Source organism: Nycticebus coucang, chromosome 8, assembly GCF_027406575.1.
Source record: "Nycticebus coucang isolate mNycCou1 chromosome 8, mNycCou1.pri, whole genome shotgun sequence".
NCBI classification, from domain to species: Eukaryota; Metazoa; Chordata; class Mammalia; order Primates; family Lorisidae; genus Nycticebus; species Nycticebus coucang.
Window position 1 is genome coordinate 108,950,166 of NC_069787.1, and position 9,394 is coordinate 108,959,559.

General features: G+C 44.4%; 1 long non-coding RNA gene across 1 annotated transcript; it reads left to right on the forward strand.

The window, feature by feature from the left end:
* Window positions 1-93: 93 nt before the first annotated feature.
* Window positions 94-8,906, forward strand: LOC128592691 (uncharacterized). The gene is made up of 3 exons (XR_008381975.1): window positions 94-250; window positions 7,272-7,673; window positions 7,954-8,906. It is a non-coding gene; the product is annotated as an uncharacterized LOC128592691 (long non-coding RNA).
* The last annotated feature ends 488 nt before the right edge of the window (window positions 8,907-9,394 follow it).

A 9,394-nucleotide genomic window follows, 5' to 3' on the forward strand; every position in this document is an offset into this window, starting at 1 on the left:
TGCGTGACGTAAGGCGTAGCTCTCCACGGATTGGTCGGGCCGGCGGTGCGTGCAAGGAGTAAACAAACCCCGCCCCCATACTTCCCAAAGAGGGGAAGGGGGCCCCGCGAGAAGGGGCGGAGCTCATGCACTCTGCCCCCGCCCCTTGTGCCCATCTCTCCTGGCTTGCCAGTGGGTCTCCTCAGTTAGCCCGCCATCCGGCTCCCAGCTGCCTCCAGGACGGGCTGCAGAACTGAGGCCTAAAATTTTGGTAACACTTTTTTCCTCCCCCTACATTCCCATCGCCCCACCCGACAAGGTTGGGAATCTCTTCTATCTGTCCCTGAACAAGGAAAACCCCATCTCTCTTGGGAAGAGTAGAGCTGGAGCGGTTATATCTCGGTCCCTGGGCCTTTGATGGGGCGCCCCGAGAAAGGAATGGAAAAGGGGAATTGGGACAAGTGATTGTGAGTGAGGCTATGCGTGGGGCCAAGTGTGGGACACCTTGAAATTATTCAGACAAAAATGGGTTAGAGACCCTTGGCGAAGTGTAAGTTTCTTCAATACCTAAGCAAGTTAAGATCCAAACCAGGCTGGATCATCATGTCACGTACAAACTGAAGAGAAAAATCGCCGCATACGCCCCAAAATACTGTCCACTTATTTCAATATTTAAAAATTGAAGACCAGGCACGGAGGCTTACACCTGTAATCCTAGAACTCTGGGAGACCGGGTGTGTGGATTGCATGAGCTCAGCAGTTGGAGACCAGCCTAAGCAAGAGCCAGACCCCTTCTCTTCTAAAAATGGGAAAACGAACCGGCCTTGTGGCGGGCACCTGTAGTCCCTAGCTACCAGGGAGACTGAGGGAAGAGGATCGCTTGAGCCCGTAAGTTTGAGGTTACTGTGAGTTGTGACGCCAGGGCGCTCCACCCAGCAAGACTATCTCAAAAAAGAAAAAGAAAAAAGATTTTATATATTAATTCGTTTCAAAATGCAAAATCCTGTGTGAGCAGCGCTGTGGAGTTTCAGAGATGAGTGAGAGCTCCAGTCTAATGGGGACAGAGGTGAAAGCCTGCGCTAAAACGATTAGGCTCATTTTATTCCATTCGATCAAAATAAAAGTTTTTTTTTAAACTCAGAGTCTCCATTTATCGCCCTCCGTAGAGAGCTGTGGTGTCACAGCTCATAACAACCTCCAGCTCTTGGGCTTAGGTAATTCTCTTGCTTCAGCCCTGGGACTACAGGCACCCGCCGCAACGCCCAAGACTTTTTTTTTGTTGCAGTTTGGCCGGGACGTGTTTGAACCCGCCACTGTGGCTGTATGGGGCCAGCGCCCTACCAATTGAGCCACAGGCGCTGCCCCATTCAATCAAATTTTATAGATCTCTTGTACGCCGAACATTACTCCTGATGCTGGGGATACATTAGTGGACAAAAGAGACAAAAACTCCTGCCTTCATGGAGTTTACATTCTAGTGGGGCGGGAAAGATGACATCAAAATAAAAACCATGCTACAGGCCAGGTGCGGTGGCTCACGCCTGTTATCCTAGCACTCTGGGAGGCCAAAGCGGGCGTATTACCTGAGCTCAGGAGTTCAAGACCAGCCTGAGCCAGAGCAAGATGTAGTCTCTAAAAATAGCTGGGCGTTGTGGCGGGCGCCTGTAGCCCAGCTACTGGGGAGGTTGAAGCAAGAGAATCGCTTGAGCACCAAGAGTTTGAGATTGCTGTGAGTTGTGATGCCACAACACTCTACCAAGGGTGACAAAGTGAGACTCTGTCTCAAAAAACAAAAAAAAAAAAACCATGCTACAAGCTGATATATGCTATGGGGGAAAACATCAAGTAGAGAGGTTGGCAGGATAGCTTCAGTCTTAAATAGGGTGACAATGAGAAGGTGATATTTAACAAATACCTAAAAGAGGTGAGGGAGCTATCAGAGCACCCACCTTTGGATCTTTCTCTGGAGAGGGGTGGAGAGACAGTGTCTATAATTGGACATAGCTAGTCCTCAGAGTCCAAGAATGCCAAATGCAATACCCTCCTGACTGATTCTAAAATGCAAAAGCCCCAATGGCATGATTACTTTACATTTCCCAATAACAAATCAGTAAAAACGTTTTTAGTTTCCACAAGAAGTTTCTTAAGAAATACTCATCAATTTAAGAAATACTTATCATTCTGGGTACTATAAATGCAAAAATGACTGAGACAGATGAAATTTCCACCCCCAAGAGCTCAGTGTGGCAGAAGAGGTGGGTTGTAAACCACCTCAATACAGTGCGAACAACTACAATAGATATACACAAAGTGCCTGGGCTAATGGGGGGGAAGAGGTAGGTGTTACTGAGGAGCTATAACTCTCTCAAGATCTCTATAAACAAAACTCAAAAATAAATTTTGGGGTACATCTATGGCTGTCAGATTTTCCCTAACTTCTTCATAGGTTTCTAACGTGAGTTTGAAGAAAATATTAGGTTAAACCATATGAAATTGCTGATATTTGCCAATTTTCATATGGCTCAACTTACTCTCTTGCAGAGTTAATAGGAGGATTTTGCTACATAATTCATGCAGTAAGTGTTCAATAAATTATGGCAATTATCATTTTGTAATATTACTTTTGAAAAAAATGATTTAAGAGTCATGATTCATAACACTTTCCAATACCACAAAGCAAAATGGGCAGTGAAAGTTTCAAATTTTCCATAAACTAGTTCGATCTAGCTGTGAATTTCCATGACCTAATCAGAGTATGTTGTAAAAGACAGTAAATGTTAGTTTCACAGCAGGCCAAGAAATTCAGAATAAGGAGGAACAGCTTGGTTTTGAAGCCAAACACTGAAAATTCTCCAGAACAGAATAAATTGTGGAGTTGCTACAGGGAAGAAAATTCATGTAAATCAATTTTCATTCCCACTCATAGTTTCAATTTAGCAATTCACAGAACAGTCAGCTTTCCTTCCCATTTCCCCATTAAGGGATCTTATTTCCTCTGAAATGTAAAATAAAGTTTCCACTATCTCCAATGCCAGAGAGTAGACATCTGAAATATGACAGAACACTTACTAATTCTGAAAACACTTATTAAGCATTTATTATGTGCCAATAACTGTGCAAGCATTAGAAATACAAACATAAATGTACAAAGAGCTCCATTAATTTGTATCCCTTGGGCTTGTATCAATCCCCCTCTTCACCCATAATTCATCTGTAAACACCTTCTCCTCTATGCTTAAGCAACACTTCCCCAGGAAAGTTTCACTTGGCACCCTATCTCCATGTCTTTTCCCATAAAATTCTGTATGTCTTTCTAGCATTCATTAAACTTGTACTTACTCATTTAGTACCTGTATACCATTAGATTGTAAACTCCTCAAGAATCAGAGCCATGTCATTCTACTCACTAAGGCATCCTCAATGCTTAAGATAGGATCAATATGTTTTCATCTTTATTAGTTCAGGCAACATAGCAGGGTACTTACTATGCTGCCCAGGCTGGTCTTGAACTCCTGGGCTCAAGCAATCCTCCTGCCTTGGCCTCCTAACAGGCTGGGTTTATGAGCCATTGTACTCAGCTATCAATACTTTTTTGTTGACTGGATGAGAGTCCCACAGCCCAGCACATTTGGAAAGAGAAGTATAGTAAAGTCTTTCCTACTTGTAAGTAGACAGGCCAAAAAACAGCCAAGAAAGAGAAAGCTGGGAAAAAGACAGGTAAACCTGAGGAATTCCCACGTGCTGCCCCTCTCCTGGCACTGGATGGTGCTTTCTGCAAGTGAAGGTGCAGGGCTCCTAGACTGCTGCCTCTCAAACTTTAACATGCACAATAATCACCTGGGGAATTTTTTTTTTTTTTTTTTTGCAGTTTTTGGCTGGTGCTGTGACTGGGTTTGAACCCGCCACCTCCGGCATATGGGGCCGGAGCCCTACCCCTTTGAGCCATAGGTGCCACCCCACACCTAGGCATCTTACAATTCAGCCTCTAAGGTGGGGTCGAGATGCTGCACTTCCAACAAGCTTCTAGTGCTTCCTCACCAGCCAAAGACCACACTTTGAGCAACAAAGTCCTTAGTGACACCTTTTAGCACACAAAAAAGATCTGTAGTTGTTAGTACCGCTCCAGATAATTTAAAAAAAAAAAATCCACTTTTCACACTACTCTATCCAACAACTAAGATAGGAACACTTTAAAGCGTTAAATCTGGGTCTTGTCTTCTAGAGATAGTCCTATTATGAAGTTTAATTATCTTACAGGGTAGAAGAGAATCAAGGCCTTAAAATTTCCTCAGAGAGGGACACCAGCTCTCCCCAGTTCATTTCTGGAATGACTGTGTTAGGAGAGTAGAAAGACTTCACATTCACACTTCTTTTTCTTTTCTTTTCTTTTCTTTTTTTTTTTGAGACAGAGCCTCAAGCTGTCGCCCTGGGTAGGGTGCTGTGGCATCACAGCTCACAGCAACCTCCAACTCCTGGACTTAAGCGATTCTCTTCCCTCAGCCTCCCAAGTAGCTGGGACCACAGGTGCCCACCACAACACCCAGCTATTTGTTGGTTGTAGCTGTCATTGTTGTTTGGCGGGCCAGGGCTGGATTCCAACCAGCCAGCCCTGGTGTATGTGGCTGGCGCCTTAGCCACTTGAGCTACAGGCGCTGAGCCACACTCACCCTTCTTAAAGTAATCTAGTATCAAACCTAACATCCTTCCTTCCTTCCTCCCTTCCCCACTTCCTTCCTCACTTCTTTCCTTTCTTCCTTTTTCAAGATAGGGTCTTTCTTACTCTGTCACCTGGGCTAGAGTGCTGTGACATCATTTTAGCTCACTGCAACCTCCAACTCCTGAGCTCAAGCAATCCTCCCATCTCTACCCCCAGTAGTTGGGAATACAGGCATGTACCACCGCACCCAGATAATTAAAAAAAAATTTTTAGAGACAAGGTCTTACTATGTTGCTCAAGCTGGTCTCAGAACTCTTCACCTCAAGTGATCCTCCCACCTCAGCTTCCCAAAGTGCTAGTATTACAGACCTTCAGTCTTTTGTAGAATGAAATGTTTCATTCATCCTAAAAAATACGAAGTAAATGTGAGGTATGAGAAATCATGATAAACCCTCACGTACCTGCTTAAGAAAACATTAACAGCATCGAGCCTTATGTGCTTCTTACCAATGTGTCCCTCCACCTTTCCCTTCCCAAATTAACATCATAGGCCAGTAGTACAGTGACGCATGCCTGAAATCCCAGCAGTTTGGGATGCCAATGTAAGAAGATCACTTGAGGGTTGGACTTTGAGAACAGCTTGACCAAAATAGTGAGACCTCTGTCTTCTACCAAAAAAAATTTTTTTTTGAGACAGAATCTCACTATATCACCCTTGGTGCCATGATGTCACAGCTCACAACAACTTCAAAGTCTTGGGCTTAAGCAATTCTCTTGCCTCAGCCTCCCAAGTAGCAGGGACTACAGGCGCCCGCCACAAAGCCTATCTATTTGTTTTTTTTTTTTTATCAAAGTTGTCATTACCAAACCCAGGGCTCGAACCTGCCAGTCCTGGTGTATGCGGCTGGCGCTGTAACCACTGAGCTATGGGCACCAAGCCAATTGGGCTCAGGTGAGCCTCTTGCCTCAGTTTTTCCATTTTTAGCACAGATGGGGTCTTGCTTTTGCTCAGGCTGGTCTTGAACACCTGAGCTCAAGCAATCCACCCTTCTCAAGCTCCCAGAGTGTTAGGATTACAGGCATGAGCCACCTCGCCCAGCCTACAAAAATTTTTTTTAAAAAGTAGCTGGGTGTGTGGTATGGGTCAATTGAACCCAAGAGTTTGAGACCTGCAGTGAGCTGTGACTGCACCACTGCACTCCAGCCTGGGTGACAGAGTGAGACCATCTCCATTAAAAACAACAAAAACTGGGCAGCGCCTGTGGCTCAGTGAGTGGGGTGCTGGCCCCATATACCGAGGGTAGAGAGTTCCAACCTGGCCCTGGCCAAACTGCAACAAAAATAGCTGGGCGCCTATAGTCCCATCTACTCAGGAGGCTGAGGCAAGAGAATCACCTAAGCCCAAGAGCTGGAGGTTGCTGTGAGCTGTGATGCCACAGAACTCTACCAAGGGCAACAAAGTGAGACTCTCTCTAAAAAACAAAACAAACAAAAAAAAAAAACCCTTGAATTTTGTTTATAATTTCATGTTTCTTTATAATTTTAACACACATATATGTATCTCAATATATTGTTTAGTTTTTTTATGCTTTTGAACTTCATATATTTGCAGTTAAAATTATTCATCTGTAAATTATCTTTTTGCTAAATATTTTGTTTGAAAACGTCTTCTATCTTCTGATGGCATTCATAGCTCAATGAGTAGGGTGCTGGCCACATACACCGAGGCTGGTGGGTTCGAACCCAGCCCGAGCCTGCTAAACAGCAATGACAACTGCAACAAAAAAATGGCTAGGCACTGTGGCCAGCGCCTGTGTTCCCAGCTGCTTGTGAAGCTGAAGCAAGAGAATCAATTGAGCCCAAGAGTTTGAGGCTGCTGTAAGCTGTGATGCCACAGCATTCTACCTAGGGCAACATAGTGAGACCCTGTCTCAAAAAAAGAAAAGAAAAGAAAAGAAAAAGTCATCTATCTTGATCAGTGTTTATTTTCACTAATGTAAAACAACATTTATGGCTCGGTGTCCATAGCACAGTGGCTATGGCACCAGCCACATACACCGAGTCTGGCAGGTTTGAACCCGGCCCGGCCAGCTAAACAACAGCGACAACTGCAACAAAAAATTGCTGGGCGTTGTGGCGGGCACCTGTAGTCCCAGCTACTTGGGAGGCTGAAGCAAGAGAATTGCCTAAGCCAAAGAGTTTGAGGTTGCTGTGAACTGTGATGCCATAGCACTCTACCAAGGGTGACAGTGAGACTCTGTATCAAAAAATAAATAAATACACAAATGGGGTGGTGCCTGTGGCTCAAAGGAGTAGGGCACCGGCCCCATATGCCGGAGGTGACAGGTTCAAACCCAGCCCCAGCCAAAAAAAAACTGCAAAAAATAAATAAATAAATAAATAAATAAAACATTTATATAATCTATTCTCTTATTGAAAGGCATTTGGGTTTTTTACCTTTTTTTTCCTACTCTGACACTGTGAATACTCCTGGCTTTTCTGTACATGTAAAAGTTTCCATAGTGTCATAAATTTGTACAATGGTGAGAATCAAAATATTTAACAACTGGTAATGCATAGATCTTAGCTGCTGCTTCTTCTTCACAAACACCCTAACACAAATTCTTATGTGCAGGTGGTTTATTTTGGGAGATGATTCTAAAGAACAGGAGTGGGAGACAGCAAGCATGAAATATGAAGGAAGAAAAGGCAACCTAAGGGTGTGTAACCAAGATGATCTCTGCTGGAAGCTACTGAGGCCCTGGAGGGACTCTACAGAGCTGTGAAGGCTGGAAGAAGTACATATGTACACACGGGCTCCCCTTCCCATCGTTCAAATGTTGTCCCGTAGTGCGAACTCTCTGGTACTTCCAGGTTTGGCTGTGGGTGAAAATCAGAGTGGGTGGAGACAATTATTCTAAGCTGAGAGGCAAAGACATGCCAGTTCACAAAACAGGAACTATGGTATGGCAAAATGAACAAGGTGCTGTCAGATTACAACTGGGCCGTTGACTGTTGCAACAACTGGAATGAAAAGGTAGCCAAGAGGGGCGGCGCCTGTGGCTCAGTGAGTAGGGCGCCAGCCCCATATGCCGAGGGTGGCGGGTTCAAACCCAGCCCCGGCCAAACTGCAACCAAAAAATAGCCGGGCGTTGTGGCGGGCGCCTGTAGTCCCAGCTGCTCGGGAGGCTGAGGCAAGAGAATCGCGTAAGCCCAAGAGTTAAGAGGTTGCTGTGAGCCGTGTGACACCACGGCACTCTACCCGAGGGCGGTACAGTGAGACTCTGTCTCTACAAAAAAAAAAAAAAAAAGAAAAGGTAGCCAAGAGGATGTGAAGGGGGGCAAGAAATGACCAATGCTGATATAATGGAATAATACATTAATGGAGGTTAAGAGGCAGCTCTTCCATACAGAATTTCAATGAATAAATAAAAAGGCATAATGGAGACATAAAATTGCCATTACTAGGCAAATACCACAGGAATGATTGTTGCAGCCAAGACCTATCCATGCACACTAAAACTAGTGAGTAAAAGTGTAGTGCCTAACAGGGTATTTATGTGGTCTTAAAGCATCTCCATACTTTCCCCTTATGAACTATAAGGGAAAAATAGTAACCTGACAGTGGAAAAACCTGGCAGTTACCACCTTAATCCAGCAATCCTGGGTTAACGTCATCAGTGATAAGACATCCGACGTATCTCAGTGACAGAAGGCACTGAAAGGCCACAAAATCACTTCTGCTTCTTACTGTACTACCTTCCTGAAGTGCCTTCTCACTGTTTCTTTCTAAACACAAGAAAATACCAGGCCAACCCAAACTGAGGGACATTCTATAAAATAATTGTCAGTACTCTTCAAAAATGTCAAGGCCATGAAAGATAAACTGAGCAACGGTCTCAGATTGGAGGAGACTGAGGAGACATGAAAATTGAATGCAGTGTAAGATCCTGGATTGAATTCCGAGCCAGAGAAAAGGCATTATTCAGAAAACTGGCAAAACTCAAATAAGGTGTCATTGTGAATTTCCTAGTTAGAGTAATTATATCATGGTTGTATAAGATGTTAATTAGGAGAAGCTGGATGAAGGGGGAACTACTTTTACAACTTTTCTGTCTGTCTAAAATTATTTCAGGCTCAGTGCCCATAGCACGGTGGTTATGGCACCAACCACATACACTGAAGTTGGTGGGTTTGAACCTGGCCCTGGCCAGCTAAATGACAATGACAACTGCAACAAAAAATAGCCGGGCGTTGTGGCAGGTGCCTGTAGTCCCAGCTACTTGGGCGGCTGAGGCAAGACAATCGCCTAAGCCCAGGAGTTGGAGGTTGCTATGAGCTGTGTGAGGCCACAGCACTCTACCAAGGGAGACATAGTGAGACTCTGTCTCAAAAAATAAAATATAAAAATAAAACAAATTAAAATAATTTTGAAATAAAAAACTAAATATTGGGCGGCGCCTGTGGCTCAGTGAGTAGGGCACCGGCCCCATATACCGAGGGTGGTGGATTCAAACCCAGCCCCAGCCAAACTGCAACAAAAAAATAGCCGGGTGTTGTGGCGGGTGCCTGTAGTCCCAGCTACTTGGAAGGCTGAGGCAAGAGAATCACATAAGCCCAAGAGCTGGAAGTTGCTGTGAGCCGTGTGACGCCACGGCACTCTACCGAGGGCAGTAAAGTGAGACTCTGTCTCTACAAAAACAAACAAACAAACAAAAAAAAAAAACCTAAATATTGGGGCATCTCACTAAAATACAG